This window comes from Patagioenas fasciata, chromosome 3, assembly GCF_037038585.1.
Source record: "Patagioenas fasciata isolate bPatFas1 chromosome 3, bPatFas1.hap1, whole genome shotgun sequence".
Classification (NCBI taxonomy): domain Eukaryota; kingdom Metazoa; phylum Chordata; class Aves; order Columbiformes; family Columbidae; genus Patagioenas; species Patagioenas fasciata.
In genome coordinates this window covers 62,363,197-62,383,854 of record NC_092522.1, presented here as the reverse complement: position 1 = coordinate 62,383,854, position 20,658 = coordinate 62,363,197, and the positions used below count along the sequence as shown (strand labels likewise).

The 20,658-nt window shown below is 41.8% G+C and overlaps 1 long non-coding RNA gene across 2 annotated transcripts; it reads left to right on the top strand.

Moving 5' to 3' along the window:
* The first annotated feature begins 4,785 nt into the window (after nt 1–4,785).
* Nucleotides 4,786–11,442, top strand: LOC139827576 (uncharacterized). Of its 2 annotated transcripts, none has more exons than XR_011738365.1 (3): nt 4,786–4,991; nt 6,083–6,232; nt 9,017–11,442. It is a non-coding gene; the product is annotated as an uncharacterized lncRNA (long non-coding RNA). The 2 variants fall into 2 exon arrangements; XR_011738364.1 differs by having other exon boundaries at nt 4,786–5,154.
* Nucleotides 11,443–20,658: the final 9,216 nt, after the last annotated feature.

Genomic DNA, 20,658 nt, shown 5'->3' with positions numbered 1-20,658 from the left:
CTCCGTATAATCAGTCTCATTATGTCTAACTTTATCTGGATTAAAATAAATAAAAAAGGACATTAGGATATGGCTTGTGAGAACTGTAAATGTTTTAGATTCTTTACTGAAATGTTATATGTCAGGTTTAGGGATTACTCATTACTAGATATCTTGTCATATCTTTACTAGAGATTTAGCATCACTAAGAGGATTCCTGTAGATATTTGTGAAAAGATTCAAGCATCCAAATGCTGATTTAAATATTTGTTTTGGAAACTGCTCAAGAGAGAAGTGGTCAACTGGAAGATTTCAATTTCTGCCACTTCTGCTTTGTGCTTTATTAGCTGGAAAATTTAGTTGGAGAGTGATGGATTGATGTATTTAAATTGGCAATGACTTTATTTTTATTCTTAAATTGCTACAAGAAAAATTAATTAATTGTATCCATTGCAATCATTCAGGAATATTGCCTTATGAGGGATCAAAAACATGTTTAAGAGAAATTTCAAAGCTAATATATCATATTTCATTTCCACATAACATAAAAAGTGCTGTTCAGGAAGTCTGTGTCCTTGCTTACTTGAAGTGATGTAAACAGTACACAACTATAGAAAAGAAATCAGGTCTAGTCATATCTAGAAAGACATGTTCCTGATTTCATAACAACATTTTTTTAAAAGCAGAATGCGAAGAATTTGTTTCTTTGTTTGTTTACGGTATAAAATTTTCAAGAGACTGGAAGGTCAGCCTAAGGTGTTTTAGTGTATGCTGCTTGGGATTTCACCCTCCACCTGATATAAGTAAGTAACTTAGGGAAAGTTACTTCAGAAGTTACATTTAGATATTTACTTCATTAGAATTTGCAAATACAATCCAAAGCTGTAAATCATATCTACAATTTACAGTCTGCATTTAAGAAAACAAATGTGCAATGAAGATAATACTACACTGTAAAAATTATCTCACAATAAATTTGCAGAATATATTGGAATACGGGAACCAATTATTTTAGCCCTGAAGTATGGTGCAATCTGTGCTCTTTTGTCAACAGCTAATGGCTGTATTTGGTAAAAAAAACCTCATGAACCTGTTTCCATACTCCCTAAATACAATATTTGTTTAATGATAACAGCAGTGTGAGCACCAGGAATGCTTATTTGATGAAAAGTATTTCTTCACATGGATAAGGTGTACCCAAGTTTAAAAGAAAAATATTACAGCGGCCATCCCTGAGGCACCTTTTGCAAGTGACTCTCTGCTGGTGGAAGGACATTACTGTGCTCTATAGTCAGCCAGGCAGTCATGGTCCTCTGGCTGAGTGGGAATTATTTAAGTTCGCCATAACTTAAAGATAGCGATAGCACCAGAATTTACAAAAAATCCTGTCTTGCTCCCATGCCAACAAAAGTTGCCATGCACTGACCCAGAGAGCGCATCTTGCTAGTAGAGTGATCAGTGTTTGGGCAGGTTCTCCTGCATTTCCTTCCATTTGCACTGAAGCATTCATCAGACAGGTACAGGCAAGGATGCTCCTCAGAAGAATCACATACCCTTCCTCTCTTCACAGCTCCTTAGGGGAAGGGTCTTCTCCCTGGGTCATCCCTCATGCCCTAGGTCTGACACACTGGATTTCCATTGTGTTTAAAATAAGTATGACAAACTATAGTGGCAGGAGAGGAATCGGGGCTTTTTCAGAAGATCTATGCTGAATATTGTTCAATATTGAATAGTTTGGGTTGGAAGGGACCTTCAAAGGTCATCTAGTGCAACCCCCCTGCCATGAGCAGGGACATCTTCAACTAGATCAGGTTGCTCAGAGCCCTGTCCAGCCTGGCCTTGAATGTTTCCAGGGATGGGGCATCTACCACCTCTCTGGGCAACCTGTGCCAGTGTTTCACCACCTTCATTGTGAAAAATTTCTTCCTCATGTCTAGTCTCAATCTACCCTCTTTTAGTTTAAAACCATTACCACTTGTCCTGTTTTAAAAGGCCCTGCTAAAAAGTCTGTCCCCATCTTGTACAATGGGATGATCATACTCCCACTCCCCATGTGATCTCTGGGCACTTCCATTCCTGACCACTAAAATCAGGCTTGTCTGTGGAAAGAAAACATGTATATGGACAACTTCCTCTTCAATAGGAAATGTGTATATCAGCCCATCTCCCTCTGGCAGCAAGGTGGGAACAGGAGCTGTCAGTGTCACACAAAGGCAACTGTATCTCTCTGATAACAAGGAAAAAGCTGAGGACTGAGCCCAGCTGACTTCATTTCCAGCTTCAGAGCCTGCTGTAAGCTCATGGTTCTCAACCCCTTCACCCCCCTTGGAGACACCCCATCCTCTCTGCTGAAGGCACCACCACACATGGGTGTAGAGCTGGGGAACACCTCTGGCTGGCACCAAGCAGCCCCCCATGCCTGTTCTGCTACGCTGACATCTCACTATTCATGTCAGCCTTCGGCATCAGCGGGTTTGCAAGGTCAAGTCCCATGCTCTTAGGTAATAAACACGAGCGTTGCAGATGTGGATCATGGAATTTTTAACTCTGCAGGCAGGTATTGCTGGTATTTCACAAGTAGCACATCTGGGTAATTCTGTCAGCAAATCAGAAACAGAGAGAGCTCCATTGTCTCTTACTTGGGATGTTTATATGAGCAGCAAACTTTCTGGCATGTGGTTCTCTTCAGACATACAGATTATTAATATTTATATCAAATAATTGTATAGGAAATACAGGCACAGACCAGCGCTCAGCTTTATGCAAACACACAGCAAAATAATCATCCAGACCCCAGTCAAAGTAACAGGCAAGAAAGAACAGAGATGTTTAGAGCATAAGGAAACATTTAGGTATCACAAATGTTTATTGCAAGAATTGTTGGGTTTGATGGTTGATTAAAGACTATAGGAAAAATAAAGAAAATAAAACAAACAAACAAACAAAAAAAAACCCCACAGCACATTGCAGGAAATGACAGTTAAACATAGAGATGACTGTGCTGGGTCAGAACAGCAGCAATTCCAGTCTAGTCCTGGACTCCATCACCTAGAGCTGCCAACAGGAATCACTCAATGATAGAAGGAAAAGAGGGGAGGCTGCTCCCCAAAACACATCCACAGGATGCAGATTTGCACCTCAAAGAGTTCCTGAATCAGAGATGTTTGTGTTGAACGTCCCTGCACAGATTTTTCTTCCATGATCATGCCTAATTGCTTTTTGAATTTCTGACATTCCCAACATCCTGTTGCAATGAGTTCCAAGATTTAATTGCGTTTTGTGTGAGGAGGTGCCTTCTTCTGAACCTGCCACCTCATAATTCCATTTGATTATTCTTCTTCCCCTCCAGCTGCTATATTAAGCATTTCAGTAAATACTTTTCCTTGAATACAGGGGCAACTTCGTAAAAAACAGAGAATACACTTCAGATAATTCATCAGCTGTGTGAAAGTATCTGTATATATAATTATATAAAATACACTGCATGATATCTTTCCAAATAGCAAATGCATACTCTTTATTATGTTAACAAGTTCTCACCAAAAAAAAAAAAAAAAAACCACACACAAACCACCCTGATGATCCTACAGCAGATACTTTATCTGATATATGCAGTATATGTGATTAGTATGCTGAGAACACATGTGTGACACAACTGCACAGCACAGACCAAGAACTGGCGTATATTTCCAGAAAACCAGTACAGTTTGAGCAAGCAGGAACACATCTAAGTGATCCACTGCAATTCTAGTACTTGTAGTATTGAGCACAGCCAGGAACTCAGCATATTAACATTTTCTTCATCATATATTAAAAATAAAGCAAAAAAATCTTCAAATGGCAGACCATTTACTTTCATTATCAGTCACGTTTTAATACAGTTCTCCTCTACTCACTTTCATATGATACATCCCCATCTTTCCCAAAGGGCAAAGGGATGAAAAGAAAACCTCACCTTATGTTTCTCCACTGTTGGATATGGGTTTATGCAAGCCTGAATAGGACTGGGAGGCCTGAACAGTAAACCCCAAGCAGGATAGGCCTGCATCTTTCCAGCAGTATCTCACACAGAAAGGGCCACGCCCTGTAATACCCCTGAAAGCATTTTCTGTTGCATCCTGGTTCAGACTAATGGAGGAAAGACGGAAGAATATAGGCCAACACGAGAAGGTTTATCACTCCACTTCCTCTGCTGCTAGCAGCCAGTCTCCAATCTTAAACCGATATCATTTTAAGACCAGGCACAAGCTGTGACTGCCAGAAACAGTGGTTTTTCACAGTGGCATGACACGGACCACCCTCAGTTGCTTCAGAGAGAGAAGGAGCACACACTTTAAAAGAAGAAACCAACTAAAACCAGCAGGAAGAGTCACCAAGTCCTTGAAGGGAGATGAAGGGACGAGTGCAGGCACTAAGGCCCCGAGGGTGTCAACGCCCTGTCCCAGGGCCACTCCCGAGGGAGGGGGACGTGCCCCCCTCCGGCGCCGCCCAGCAAGCTCCTCAGGACATAGGACGGTGGCCATGACGGCGAGCTGGGGAGGGTAGAAGAGAACGAGAAGCATTTCGGGGAGTGTATCCACTACTCCACCGCACCACCCCCGCACCTGCATCAATGGCTGCCCGGGAGCTGCTATTTATAGTGCGCTATTTTAATCGCGTCCGCTCATTGGCCGCCTCCCCTGTGACGACACCGGCTCTCCCAGGGCGAAGTCCCAGCTCTCCCCGCCTTCCCCTGGGTGACACGGGGGGCGGCCGGGGTGCGGCACCAGCGCGCATGCGCAGGGCGCTTAGGCCCGGGCCGGGGGGACGGTCTCCGCAGGGGGGGCCGTTCTCTCAGCGTGCTGCGGGGAAAGGCTGTGGTTTCCTTTCCAACTGGAGGTGTGGGAGACACGGGTTGTCACTGCCCCGAGGCTCTCTGCCACCTGTGGGCCGTTCAGCTTCCAGCTCAAAATGGCGGTGGGGCTGAGGGGAGGCAGCGCCTGAGGGTGGAATTGCCAAGTCTCTGTGGGCAGGTTGGTCAGCGACGTATTTCAGCGGTTTCGTCCTTAGCCTTCAATGCAGAAAGGGAGAACACCCCGTGGTGCTACTGTGGCATGTCTGTCCGTGTCCTTGCAGCAGCGAAGGGGATGAAAGGTTTTCAAGAGCAGCTGGGCTTAGGCATGAACCTCAGGAGAGGTGAGGTGGGAGGCACCATCTGCAGCGGTCACAGGTGGCTTAGGTGTTGGTTGAGGTCCGATAGCATGCAATGATACCTCCACATACCCCTGACACAAGTGAAATGAACCTGCAGGAAGTGGCCTGGTTGTGTCCATCTCGAGATGTGGAACCTTATTTTGGCTTTACTGATTTTGGTCTCTAGATAAGAGCATCCTTACATTCCCACTCCTCTGTGACAGAATGACCCAGAGCCCAATGGATCAGGTCCCTGTGGATTTTTTTTTTTGGCATATAACACAAGGGCTTTGTGAACATTTTATGAATGGGCTAAATATGTATCCAGGACTCGGTGCCACTCACAAATAACCCTCAGAACACCTGGCCCATAAAAACTGTCATGCTCTGTTTATAGAAACAGTTTGTGATTATGGTTGGGATGTATGCTGCAGCCCTCATGTCTCCAGTAGGCCTGCTGGTACACCAGCATGCACCTGAGATTAAAGTTGGAAAACTCTATTGGGAAAGATGGAAGACCAGATTGCCATTTCATGTGGTTAAAGAGCTCAACAGTGGTGTCAAGGTCCTGTTGCTTGGTGTTCTTACATGGGTGTGGATGTTTCTCTGGATCACCAAACTGTGTTCAACTAAAACAGCACTTTGAGAAAGGTGCAATTGCAAGTATTAGCTTAGCAAATGTAGCATGAGACTGAACAAACAGTGCTAATTGCCTCCTTTAAGTGTAGCAGAAATCATCATCCTTGCAGTTCTTGCATGTAGCTCTCAGGAGGATGATGCAGAAGTCAAGCCATGTGGAGGTGGATGTTGAGGGAAATCCCCAGTTTTCTACAGCCAGTGCATCTTCAGACAGACAGGCAAGTTGGAAATGCAGCAACATATTGGTGTGTCCTTGAAATACTAATTTGTGTAAACCCTTCGTCTCCCACAGGAATTTGTCTGTGCAGGCAAGATCTGCGTTAATCTGGAGTCTGAGCCAAGACACTGGTGGACAGCTCCTGCCAGGTGGTTGGCCCACCACATGCTAAGCACACAGACAAGGAAGAAAGACTTTTTACAGTCTTGTCTGCTGACAGCTATGGTAAAATATTAATTAGTTGGACTTTGACTGGTTTAGTTCACACCGTTTCCTGATTTGGACCACATTTTTGGCAAGTGGAGTGCAATACATAAACTTTGCAGAAGCTGTTTCTGTTTGTCCAACTCTGTTGTAGGATTTCAGCACTTACAGCTTAAAAATTATTCTCAGAAGTATTGAATTGTTTGAAGATTATGCTACTAGTTGCCTGATAATGCTTTGTAGTTTCTCAAGAGCAATCCTGGTGATACATCTTTGAGACATATATTTAGAGGTGTATCATGGTTTATGTGTATTTACATATGAAGCACTGTTGAAAGAAAGGCAGAGAAATGCATTCCTCCCAGCATATGCTGCCCGCTAATTCATTAAAAGAAAGTCTTCTTCCAGAAGCCAGTTAACTCAGGAATTGCCCTGTTCTATACTATAGCAGTTCCTAGGCTGTCACATCTATACCACTGTCAAGCTGTATACAGCAGCGTACCATAAAGTTTTACACAGCATTTCACAGAGCTGGGTGCTTGCATCACTCTTGATCATATGTAGAAAATGAAATTTTGTTAGTCTCTTGCCTGTAACATTCAGAGCTTGATTACAAGTCCATTGAAGCCTATGAGAGTCTTTTCAAGAATTTAAGTATATTCAAGAATGTGCCCTCGGTGCATGAAGATTCATGGAATTTTTTATAAAGCCCACTGCAAAAATGTGTTTACTGGGGAAAAAGTTTAGGAAGGAGAAGAAAGTAAAGTTTGCAGTTTTAGTATAGATCTGCCTCATGTCTGGTTAGCTTAGTCCATGTCATATGTCTTGCTTTGCTTTATCCAAACAAAAATAAAACTATATTCTAGTTTTATAATCATCCTAATTTAAAGACAGTTTACAATGACTGAAAAATCAAAGTTCATTGACAGTAAGGTTCCTGAGTAGGCAAGATCATTTCAGTATTGTTCCTCAATAAGTGGTTTTGGAAAGATCCACACTTCCCAAATGCTTTAATTAACCAAAGTTTAAGAAGAAATTCAAGACTGTATTATCAATTTATAAATCTATCTGTCAACTAGGATCTCTCAAAAGCTTCTATTTGGATGCAAAGATTTTCTTGCCTTCAAGCTAACAATATCAACTACCTGATAAGCAGAGCACTTCTGCTAATATTTGGAGAATAAACCTTGACTGCTGGGTTTATCCCCTGTCCCTGAAGCAAACTGATTGTCCAGGCTGCCCTTGACTTAACTGGGAATTAAATCAGAACCTGTGCCAAAAGTAAAATGCAAGTATTTCCCCAACATTAGAAGAGTGAAACTGCATTGTTAGTGGAGGTGTTGATTCATGTGGGTTTTATCACTTAAATGTAATAATTGTAGGTTACTGAGATGAGCAGTTTTGCCACCACCGCAAATGAAAGGCATCATCAAAAATGTCAGTGAAGTTTTGCACTCACTGAATCTCATCTACTGTGGGGGAAGAAGGATCCATGAGTAAAGAATTACATAGATCCAGTTTCTGCCTTGCCAGTGCCTTGGTCACCAGGGTAGTACACTGCTCAGAGTTTTCTGAGATTCCAGAATGACAAAGAATGAACTGTAATTATTAAGGAACAGCTTGTAATCGAGAAAAGTATGGGAATGATGTTATGGTCATGCAAGATGTTCATTTTAGGTTTCAGTTGTTAACACATTTTCATGATCAATTGCATGATCAATTGCAGATTATACCTGCCTCATTAGTAAACACTTAGTAAAGCACAGGGAAGTGTAGACTGAGCAGTAGTGTCTGCCTTTGCATTCAGAAGGCTCTTTTAAAAGACTACGGTAAAGGGGTACTTAAGTAAAATTAATTTACCACATGCAAAAGATTTCTTACCAGGCTGACCAAATTCTCATCAACCTAATGAGAGGCTGAAAATCTGTTTGCAAAACCAGTCTTGTTGCAACTGTTGCTGCACAGGAAAATAATTGCATCATGAAAATGTGAGCTCCAGAGTTCAGGGGAACAGCGCACAATTTTACAGAAGGGAACACAGAGGTCATTTGGTGTGTGTGCTCATTAAGGAAAGGAATTGCACGGGAATGTGGGAGGGTGGAGAATAAAAATTCAAAGCTCCTGTGCCTGCAGGAAAACAGGGCAGTATGTATGCCACAGTGACTTACGATGTACAGACACCTATTGAAATTGTTCTAAAAATGTTAAGGATGAAGAAGCCATTAGAAGTTGTCCATCAGCTCACCCTGTGCAGATTAGTCAGCTATTATTCCTGAGCAGCTACAGGAATGCCTGCTGGACCTGTGCTTCTTTCAGGCTCCAGTTCAGTCAGGCTCCTAAGTATATATACAGGGTTAAACAGGAATTGTAATTTTGCTGAATTCTGGAGGATGCTGTTTTCAAGGATGAACTGCAGTCAGTAGCCTCACAATGAGGCACAAACAGTTCACATATGTGCTTTAAGGCAAAGAAAAAACTGCAAATCTGAGGAGGGTCTTGCAGATCTGAGTCTCTGCCTGGCTGAGTTCCATTTTCTGTTCAGCAGTGAAACTGGAGTGTGAGAAACAGTGTTACTTACATCCGTGAAAAAAAAAAACAATTGAATAATGTCGCTTGAATCCTGGTCTGTGATTTAGGGAACAAGAACACGGGAAAATCTGCCTCTCAAACACAGGCAGATAGGACAATACTGGGGTTGTACAATTATATATTTAGAAAGAATTCTAATATTTGAAGAGTATTTTAAGGTGCTTATAAGAAATCACTCAGATGCTGGGAAGTAATCATGAACCCTTTTGGTTTCAGGTGCCCATCCTAGGCCTGCTCCTGGCTGACTGAAATCCATGAGACTTTTGGAGTAAGGCTGGGGCCTCTCTAATGCTGTTTCAAGCCGCATGAAGCAGAAGTCCTGTGGAAATAATAGAAACACTAAGTTTTAAAGAGCATGTTGGGATCATTTTTGGTTCCTCGATTTTTTCATTAACAACATTGATTTATTTTCCCACTGTCACAGGCTGGTAGCAGTGCAGGCTGGGGCTGGACCAAAAGTGCTTGGTTTTCTCCGAAGGGTTGTGTTTGCTCACCCAAATGTGCCACTACTCCCATAGAAATGCGGTACTTAATGCAACTCAAGTGTTTACATAGCACTATTGTAAAGCAGGCAGTAAATTACTTCCTTTATGGATAGACCTGTGGGTACATTCTGCTCACTGCTGTAGTAACTGATTATTAATAATTAATTAAAAATAAGACATGAAGATAGTAAAACCAACTTGTTTTGCTATTAGGATAATATAGTGCTTACTGGCTGCTGTAGCAGGCCCTTTCCATCCCGTGTGTACTGCCCCGTACACATGCTCCACTGAAGGTCCTTGTGTTTCCCACAGGAATCTCTTCTCAGTCCAGAACACTTGGAACCAGCTCATCCTGTTTATGGGCAGTTTTTTCATCAACCACATTAAACAGAACAAAACTCTTAATCCCATAAGGCCCAGCCTTCGTTGTAGGGCCTGGATGGGCAATTCCAAGGAACAGTCACCTGATAAACCTTCTTCCTGGTTGCCGGCTGTCCTTTGATAAGAGTGTTTCAGGCAAATTCAGGATGAGCCACACCTTACTTCCTTACTGCGAACAACATGGATCACCCCACTCCTCGCCCCATCGTGCTCTCCTCTCCTTCCTCACCTTGGGGGAGAACCAGGGCCCTTGGTGCAGCCACCTCCCCAGATCCCAGCTGGGGTGAGGAGTGAAGGCTCAAAGAGGAGCGAGGAGACTCAAGAGGAGCTGAACAATGGTGTGGCTTGAAGGGGCCCTATTGACAGGCTGTGAAAGGAAACAGCAGGCACTGGGTAAACAAGTATTGGAAAAGCAGCTTTAGGTTGGAGGATGCAAAAGGAATTGCTGAGCAGAGCAGAACAGACAGGCTTTGAGGGCTCTAGGAAGCAGCACATGGGTGCTGAGGGCTATAGGTCCAAGCTGGAAATCTCGTGTAAATAATAATCCTAGAAGGAGGAGTAAAGAAGATACTTCAATAGTTCAAAGAGTAGATTCCTATTTACCCTCTCTCTACTTGTGTGATATGAGCCAAATCTGTCTGACCTCGATCACTTGAGCAGTGCCACCAAATGCCATCTCACTGGTCTTCCTAAAGGAGCAAGAGGAGTCTGTGCATGTCAAAGCCAGATATAATTAATGTATATACAGAACACACATATATAGAATGTGTATAATGTTACAGAATACATTGCAAAAAAATACAACAGAAACCTGAGAATCATTATGTTAAAGATCAGACTAAATGGAATCTGCTATTTTGAAGGATTTCTCCTCTGTCTCCAGGACAAACAACACACATAGACTTTTAGCTTCAGCTGAAAACTAACAGGACAGCTGTTCTGACCAGGACTGCTTCAACTTTCCCCTAATTACTCAGATTTTTATAATTGCAGAACCACTAATGTGTTCCATTCATGTAATCTCAAATTTTCTAAAGAACATAGAACTCACCTCTTCCACCTCTACTCTTGTTTAAGTAAGACTGCACAAGAAATCAGGTAATAGCACTGTGGCTAAAAGTAGAAGAATCAGGCCAGTAAGCTCTATTTCTAAACGCACGAACTCTTAATCTAATGTTTGATAAGGCCCATAAACAACTGAATTACTGTGCATCTCTGATCAGGCTGACAGAATCACCCTGATTCTGACCTCACACAAGTGCAAAATAGTTTCTGACTTTGTCCCTGTATGCTGCGTGCAGGTCTTTGGATAATACTTAAACCATAAACACAGTTCAAGGTTATCATTTCACATTAACAAGGGCTGGTTGAGAGAGTAATCTAAAGTAACCAATTAAGAATTACAATGGGAGCCTGTCATAGTGAAGTCATGGAATTTTCTTCACTAAACCTCTCAACTACAGGCCTGGTCCCACTGTCTTGACCCTGAAGGGCTTTGATATTGGGGCAGGATTGCAAGCTTGAGTCCTGGGGGAAGGGGCTCACTTACAAGCATCAGTAGTTTGCATTGAAACAACTTGCTGCTTTCATTCTCTTCTCTACAAGCAGGGTTTCCTGCACCTGAGTTTCCTGTGAGTGGGTTCCACAAAATTAATTATTGGGTCTAAAAATGACTCAGTTACCTTTGTGTTACCTTTTTCCTAAAGTTCTGAGACTGCTTACAGGATGTGAGTTTGAATCCATCTGGATACCAGATATGTAGCATTGCATTTCTTCTCAAGGGAAGGTTGTTCTTTTTTTTTTTTTTTTTTTTATAAGGATACTTATTACAGAAATAAATAGTTTAACTACATGGAGTTGCTGCAGTTGTTTTTGTTTTTCCCATGCATTAAAACTTTAAACAAAAATGTTACACCCTAAATTAAAAAACTCACTCTCAGAATTTTACAGCCATGGTAAAAATCAGTGGTTAGACATTTTAGAGCCAGGAAAGATAATTTTGATTATCTGCCTTGTCTAACATGAAACTCAGGTTGTCAGTCACGAATTTCAGTAACTTTTGTTTAGGGCTTTGTTTGAGTTAGATTGTCCTGCTGAAATTTAACACCTGCAAAAGCAAACAAAACTTACTTCTTATTTAAGCCATTATTTACTCACCTTTGCTGTGTGGTGGCATTCGAAACACAATACTTAATTGCTGCTTGAAACACAGAAAAAAATGGATGGTTTCAAATACTGCACATTGGCAACCATGGGGAAAATGGTGGCCATAATCTTACTTGAAACAACACTACTCTTTCAGAAGACCTGCACTAATGAATTGCATGCTGCATTTTAAGGTAATTCCTGTGAAGAGGGGTTTTTTGTTACATTCTTTTTTTTTTTTTTTAAATAAGGGTACAGACTGAACTCTGAGACAAGAAAGAACTTTGTGCAAGAGTATGTGCTGCTATCTAAGGAATATAGTTCCTTATCTCTCTGGATTTGTACAGCACGGCTAAACCCACTACAGTGATGAGTGAGCAGTTATTTCAAGTGACAGGGTGGAAGATATAGAGAGCAATGCAGGGAATGAGCACATTTAGATACAAGGAAAGATAACACTGTAAAAAATCATTCCTTGCTGTGGCATTGCTTATGGGACACCCTCCTACATGGATCAGGAGAGTTGCAATCAATTAGAACGCAGCTGGAAAAAATGCTGCGTTGCTCGAGACGGTTACGCCCAGAGAGAAATAGCATGGGTGAAGCACTCGTGAGGCTTGTCCATGTTGCTTTCTGGGAGCACCTCAGGTGCAGCTCTCTGGGATGCCCCTGAGCACCCCCCAGGCACATCTCCTCCACAGAGGGTCCCTGCCTGTGAGCTGCTGCCTTTCTGTGCAAGCGTCGGGCTGTTACCTCACCCTGCCAATCAGCTGCAGACGCACACCCTGTTTTGTTGTTGTCTCTAAGGCCCTTTTGGCATTTTTCTGCCACACAGTGCCGGGCGGGTGAAGGGAAGCTGGGCCAGTGGCCAGGACTCCCTGTTTTCCCACTCTGTGCAGCTGTCCTGCCTGGCAGAGCAGCCGTGAGGGGGCTGGGCAGGGACACAGCCCCGCAGGCCTGGCCTGTCATGGCTGCAATGGCATGGGCTGAGCCCTTCTCGTGAGCTTTCACAAACAGGCCTCAATGACCAGCTTCTCCACAGACAGTGGGTGAGAAGACACTCGTGGCTCTCAGCCCTAAGTGCTCAGACACGCTTAACTGAGGCCATGACTGGGTCAACTGGGCTTCTACACACTGTGTCAAAAACAGGCCATGTTGCCTGGTATGGCCTATGTGAAGCCCTTATCGTAAAAGCATCTCTGTTCACAGCATTTGGCCTTAAAACCGAGCTCCACAAAAGAAGGACATAGCTAATGTTGGACTTTCACCTCACTCTCCATCTGCCCTGGCAAGCAGATCACAGTCAGGGAGAACAAAGCAGTGCAACCCACTTTCTCATAGGAAAATGCTACACTTAACAGCATAGCATGTCTTAGGGGCAGTGTGGTTCAGGCCATCTACAAGGTGTCTCCAGCTCTTGTGCTCCTGGTCTGTTATTGCCACCTTGCCTTAAATTGTGACATGGTCTCTCTCAGATCCAGGCTGAAGCTGGGGCTGGCTTTGGAGATAATCCAAGCCAAGTATATGAAGGTCTCTGATGGACATGTGTTTGTGCTAAACCACCCAAAGCCAAGTCCATAAGGCCAAATGACATAGTTGGGAAAAACAAGACAAACTTATTTGATACAGAAACTACTTCACGTCTGATTGCTGCAAGAACAATGTTATTACTGCTTCAAGACAATTAAACCTACTGAACAATTAGCTCATGAACCACTGGCTCCAGTGTCACCAGATCCTCACCTTCAACTGATACCAGGTGAAGGGACACAGCACCCCACTTCTGGAGTCCAGCAGCACCTCACCCTTCTCCTCCCACACTGTAAGCCCTTGAATGTCAAAACAGTGGACCAACAGATCTGGCTACATAGGCGTTGGTTGCAGTTGGGGAGAGGTCATGCAGATGAAACCGTAGCACAGAAGGAGATCATATGGTTACATGTTATTGATTTCTCCCTCTCATCTTTTATTTGTCTTATATTAAAAGAGAGCAAAGAATTCATCATACCACCTTTAAATCATAATAAGCTTACTAAGTAAGTGTAACACCGAGCTGAACCATGTTCTGCCTAGAAGCAAATAAAGATGTGTGAAGTCCTGGTTACCTCTGAGGCAGCACTTCAGCTCTATTTTGAAGGCTCAAATGGTACTGAATTAGCACCTACGTCCTGAGCTACCTGCTGCAAACAGGTGAAATTCACCTGCTATTTTAAAGGTAGCATGATGATATTATTTTCCCAAGTGTTTTGAGGAGTTGCTAGCCAACATGCTACAAGACTTGCTATTTATCTTTAGTGTCATGCGTCAGAGGCAATTACTTCACAAACTAGGTGTGTCATTGGGAAGCACTGAAAACTCCCTTTGTTTCGGCTTGCCTGCATGCCTCAGTGTAGCAGGTGAGCAGTATTCAACCCAATCCCCTTCTCTTCCAGCAAGGCCTCACAGAAGTTATTTGGTTTGGTAGCCTCTTTGTTTCTGAGTTACTGGCTTTAAGGCAGCTGTGGCTGATTAGATAAGATGACTGTGTATCTGCAGCCTTGACATAAAATGGATTTAGCTTGCCCTCAGTCTTCAGCAGGGTTGTTGAAAACTAATTAAGGATATATGTAGGCATTTGTAAATTGTGTATGAGCTGTTTGCTATGAAACACAAATAGCTTTTTCTCATGAATGAATATTTACTTGAGGTACAGTTCCAGGTAAGCCCTTGCAAAATATTAGAGTTAAAATTAAAGTCTGGTGAAAGTAGGCAGTGTTCTGCTTTGTTTAGCAATGTCACCCTGCTTATACCTGCCTTGTATGTGGTACTGCATCTTTATCAGTGCCTGCCTGTTTCCAGCATTATTGTGTTATCACAGAGCAAACAGAGGATTTCCCAAGAGATAGGTGGATTCTTGCACTTCAGACTCTAGCTTAGTATCTTACTCATTATATTCTAAGGTCAAAATTAACGTCCTTTATCTGCAAGAGAAGTCTCCACTGTATATTCTCTCCTAATTCAGCACTTGGAGTTCTATGTGCAGCCTGCTCTGCCACTGGACAGTTGCAACTTGAATGGAGCAGACATAACTTTTTGCTCCTAATGGTACTTGGAAATGTTCTTGTCTACAGCAGAAGCAAGTGATGCAGAGTAGGAGGGCTCATGTATGATCAGTAATAAACAGCAGTGCCAGTATTACGTATTTTCTGTTTCTCTTGCTATTGGATGCAGCTGTTAAGGCTAACCAGCCTTATACTACGAAATAAACCTGATCTCTAATGTTCACAGGGGGAGAGAGCCCTTGTTGCATAGAATACTTACATAAAGCTAGGCAAAATATGGGAAGATAATCTGAAAGAGACAGTCCTGAGTGGAAAAACAGGGTAAAGTGATACTTGGGACCTTCCAAACTTTACCTAGTCACCCTCTGCATCCAGCAATTCTTTCTTTTTCAGTTGGGGTAAATAAGAGAGAATTGTCTTCTATTTTGATAGCTGGCACCAAACTGTACAGTAATGCAGTTTATATTGCTGACTTAGCAGAGGCAAGAGCCATGCTGGATGTTTTATCCTGTCTCAGTATTTAACTGCAAATTGCATTATAGATAGTGCATCTTCTGAAATTGAATGAGAAATACAGGTATCAGTCAATGCAAACAGTTTTCACAACTGACACTGAAAGAGCTCCTGCCATGAAGAGAAACAGGAGGTAGAATCACTACCCTTCAGTCTTGGGACTGGGATTTAAGGCCTTTCTAATGTTACAGACATGATTTGAGAATCAGCAGGCGAAACTCAACTGCTTAGTTTATGCTGAAAGTCAAACAATGTGGTCCTTCTGATCTCAAAAGGTGTGAGTCAGCATCATATCACAGGAAAATAAAATGTACTCTATGTCCCTTAATTGTACATTGAACTCTGCACTCTTATTTTAGCCCTGAAATTCTGAATTTTGGCACTCTTGTTTAAGTTGAAATAGCTTATTATTTGTATATTTGAACTCTTACAGCCTCATTCCCACAGTGAAAGCAATACACATGTCAGCAGTATGTATAATCATAAAACAACTTGGAGTAAAAAATCTCCTGTACACAGACTGATGAATTATTTTTCCCTCCATTAAGCAGTGGGCATTTATTTTGCCTCCACCTTCCTTACTCTTCACACCTGCTCTGACTGCACATCTGTGCTCCATTTGTGAACCACATGAACTAAGTTAGTTAACATTATTTGACCTGCTGTTTTTGTCAACACTGTCTTTATACATCTCTAGCTAGATTAAAAACAAACAAATAAAAAACCCCACCAAAAACTAAAAGAGCTGGTCCTCATAGAGAGTTCAGATTTGCAGAGGGTATTTACAGTATATGGCACTCAGCTCTACTTTTAATCAGACTCCAAATAAAAAAGCACAAAGGAAGATATCAAGGTGGAATAGAGATTACTTAACCAGGGGAACTCCCTTCCTCTTTCCTTTCTTATCATACACATTAAGATCATTATTTCATTTTGAAACGTAAAAGCTGTGTTGCCCCTGGTTTCCATTTGCTTTGAGTCTTGGACAAACAGGTCTGGATTTACACGTGTGGTATAATCTCCACAAATTCAGTATGTCTTGAACTTCATTTGTCATTTTATACATTTTTAAACAATGCTTTGTGACATGATTGGTTTTTTGCAATAGATTCAGAAAACTCTCAGTGCTTTTTTCTATTTTTATCTTTGTTGGTAAGATCAATAATTCATTGTGGATTTCAGTTCCAGAGATTATTACCATAGATTTTCCTTCCCTGATGACATATATGTTTAAACCTGCCTTTACTTTGAGTAATATTTTATCTATATTTTACCTATCACTATGTCCTGCCTTCCACATCCATTGTAAATAATTTCTCAGTCTCAGCATACTCAAAATGTAAATGCCAAATTATGTTTTGTTTCAGTCCAAAAGAATATTTTATTGCACACTTTGCATCACTCCCTGTGAAAATTTCTTGTGGAAGAATGAAGAATGTGTTACTAGAGTTGTTGAAACAACTCTCACAGGAAGTGAAAGCAAACTGGCCTTGGGACTTTTTGGAATTTTTGCTGAGGAGCAGAAACATATTCACAATCTTCCTTTAAGTTTTTCTCTCTTTATATGATGGGTAAAAACAAACCAGATAAAAGCCTGAAGTCTTGTCTGCTTCTGTTTTATTCTTAATCACATTTTTAAACAGTCCTTCATTTTAATAACATTTTAAAATAATCCTTCATAAACTTCATTATACATACATTTCTCCATAACATAGCATGTCCCCATAGGGCTCCATAATGATCAATCAGGTCAGTTAATCCCAAGGAATACTTCAGGGTGCAGTTGGAAAATAAAATAAATGCAAAGATAAAAGTCTTCCAGCATGTAACCACTGGATCATTTAATGAGGTTTATTTCCAGGCATGAACCCACCTAACCATTTGTTAGAATAAAATGAACTTGTGGGAACCCATGCTTATTGGGAAAATAAATAAATAAATAAATAAATAAATAAATAAATAAATAAATAAATAAATAAATAAATAAACAAACAAACAAACAAACAAACAAATAAACTGAACTTGGCAGCAGCTTCTCATTTAGGAACAACTGAAAATGAGGCACAAGCTTTGTGCTCTTTTACCTCATATATCCCCTTCAAGAGAAACCCAGAGAATGTGAACAGTGCTTTGTTGGGAACTGCTGGTCCACTGTGACCTGAATTTGTCGGCTTTTCAATAAGCTCAGTGTGGGCAGTGGGGAAGCAGCTGTCAGTGCAGACAGAACTAGAACTCTGCAGGTCCTTGGCCACTCTTCCTAAAGTCTGACAGTTCAGGAATTATAATGCCAGAATTTCAGAAAGTGCAGTGGGGAATAAGCTGCCTATTCAGTCATGGACAACGAAAAAGAAGCTACTGTCAATACTACCGTATGGTTCGTTTTCCTCCTGCAGCTCTTCCAATTTACAAAGAAAATCACCCTCTTGACTGTCCTAGATGAGAGCAAATCTAATTAAATCTATACAACACAGCTCAGAACGTGACATCCTTTCCTTTAACTGTTATACTGAATGTTCTTTCTTTTAACTGCTCCACTAAATGCACGGTCTGTGAGTTGTTGTGAAGACAGAGTTAGCTACTATATATTTCCAATTAGTAAAAAAGCCCTGGAGCAAAACTGCAAAAAAAATTATCAGAAATGCTGCAAAACTCTTCCAGCTGTACCTTGCCAAAAAAATCCTAAACCTGGATGGAGCTTTATGGAGAAACAGGCAGTTCAGATCTACCTCTCGTTAAGACTATTGATTTTGTGTGAGTGTCAAGAGTAGTGTTTTTAGGGGACAAGATTCAATGTTTCCCAGTTCCAGGATGATCCAGCTCAGGAAGTATTTTGCTGGTGAAAAATTGGCTGGCATCAAGGCTGTTAAGCAAAAGCCACTTTATAGCTATAGGAGTTGCTTGAGCAAATGGTGGTACATACTTGGAATTCATAAATGTTTTACATAAAGTTGGAATGTTATTACCAATTAAAGTAGAACAGGAAAACTTGATGAGGATGACTTAACACAGTGTCGTTAGGGGTCACTAAGGTCTGGGAACTGTTACAGAGAAGAAAACAGAAACTGGGTTCTGCTACTGACCTGCTGAGCAATTGAGAACCTTTAATCACCTCCTCTGCCTTAGTAATTCCTGTAAATTGTTAGTAATGCTATCCTTTTAAAAAAGCATGTTAAGAATAAATGCTGGATCAGAGCAGATCTTAATCCTCTAACTTAAAGGCTTCATTTTCATTTGGGTCTTATGCTCAATTGTGAGGTCTGACTGAAAATGCCATAGTTAGGGTGGCTATAAAAGCTCTCTTTCTTAGCTAGTGCCTAAATCTAGAAGTAATCAAGTTCCACGGATTTTTCATGTGAAAATTTCCCTAGCTTCTACATTTGTAGCTGGTTTTTAATATACTTGTATTTCTGCCCCAGACTGTCTTCATGGGGGTTGATTGCTATGTGCCCATTTCATATCTGCTCCAATATTCCCTCGCCCAGATGCCAAAGGGGATTTGGTCTTTAAGCATTCTTAGACGATGCTTATCAGTATTACACATGGTGCCAATGTTTCAAAATTCAGGACACTCTCAGGAAAGCCTGATGGGTTTCATCCCCGCTCTGGAGGAGAGGGGAGCTAGCCCGGTTGTACTGCATTTGCAATGGATGAGTAGAGTTCAGTATAGCAGTGAAGAAGGGGCTGGCATTATATACCTTCCCATCCTTATAGGGGGAAGCTGAGGAGAAACATTAAGTAGCACAGGAACCCAGCTATAGAAGAGAGTTTTGTACTGTCGCAAAGACATCTGCTGCCCCACCTAACCCAGCATTTAATAAGGCACTGTGCTCTGCAGGCAAAAGGGTTTGAAAACACACCTAGCAGAAGGTGAAAGCCCACGAAGGAGACGACATACTCCAAGCTGGTAGTTGTTCTGGTTCCTTCCAGAGAAGACAATTCTTCCTGTGTAAGCTCAGTGTGTTCATGGTGGTTGGTTTTGGGTGGAGAGGTGTTGTGTAAGCTGGTAGTTATGGATACCAATGGAGGTATCTACCTTTCCCCATGTATTGCAGGTGATTGTGGGAGAATAGCAAAAGGTTTTGTCCTGTGGCAAACAGGAACCTAAAGATTGTATGTTGCCACAATTATTAGTCACCTAAATTCCTCTTGCCTCTAGGTCTGTGTGGTTAGGAAGCCACGGTAAGTATTAAAAAAAATGACCATGATCTCTGAGCCCATGCTGAGCTATGGACAGGAAAGGATTTAGGAAATCAAAATCCCCCAGGATAGAAATGGGCTTCCCATTAGATCTGTGCAATACCCTGTTTCTAGTGTATGCAGATACACACACTTGTTTTGGCTTTTCTTTCTTCAATCACAGCCAAAATCTGGATTTTCAGACTAAGAAATGAAAATATCTCATCTCTATCCTTTTCTACTCCCCCCAAAAATCCATGAATACAACTTAGGGTTTTGAGTAAGAGCTGCAAAACCTGGGTTCTTAAAGCACTCCTTACTTGGAACAGTTGTGCCTTGTGCTTGGGAGCCCACCCAAAACACTGTGATAATCCCATCTGGTCCATCTCCAGTATCATCCCACTGAATAAGGCATGAAATCCAGCATAAACCTATTGTTTACAGAAGAGCATAGAAAGTCTCTTCACAAATTGTATTTTTGTTAAATTAACCTGATCCAAGTAAATCTCAGTGGAATTGTTTCATCTGAAAATGGAGGACATATATTTTTCCCAAATATGTTTGACCCCGTGGCCCTTCTCTTGGAAGCTGTTCAGCTTAGACTATTTCTTCTCACCTGCTGTTGAAAACTGCCACACCCATGGCTCAATTTTGATGGTAAAGCCTTCTCTAATCCCCAAGGATTATGCAACAGGAAGGGAATATAACTGTGAATTCTCTCAGCCTCCGATTTGGCTGCCCTCTCCTTTCTCTCACAGACCAGACACAGTAACGATTCTTTTATTTTAACGAAGCACTACCAGTTGCTGCCTAGGGGACCCTGGGAGCGAAAGACACCATTTGGATCTTCTCCAGTGCAGGAACTGTATTGTTGGGGCTGGCCTTTTTGTTACCATCCCTTGATATTTCCCAGGCTCTCCCCTGCCCTATATGTTTTCCATTTAGTGGGTTGTTATTTGCCTTGTTCTCTGCCTCCCTGCTCCCATCCTATGCCTTTTCTGACCAAGCAGCCAGAAGCTGCCTGAAGTGAGGCTGTTGCAGACAGCAGCGTGGGTACAGGCAGCAGGATTTCCTTAGTCTTACAGCTCGACCACATGCCGTTGCCGGCACAGCGGAA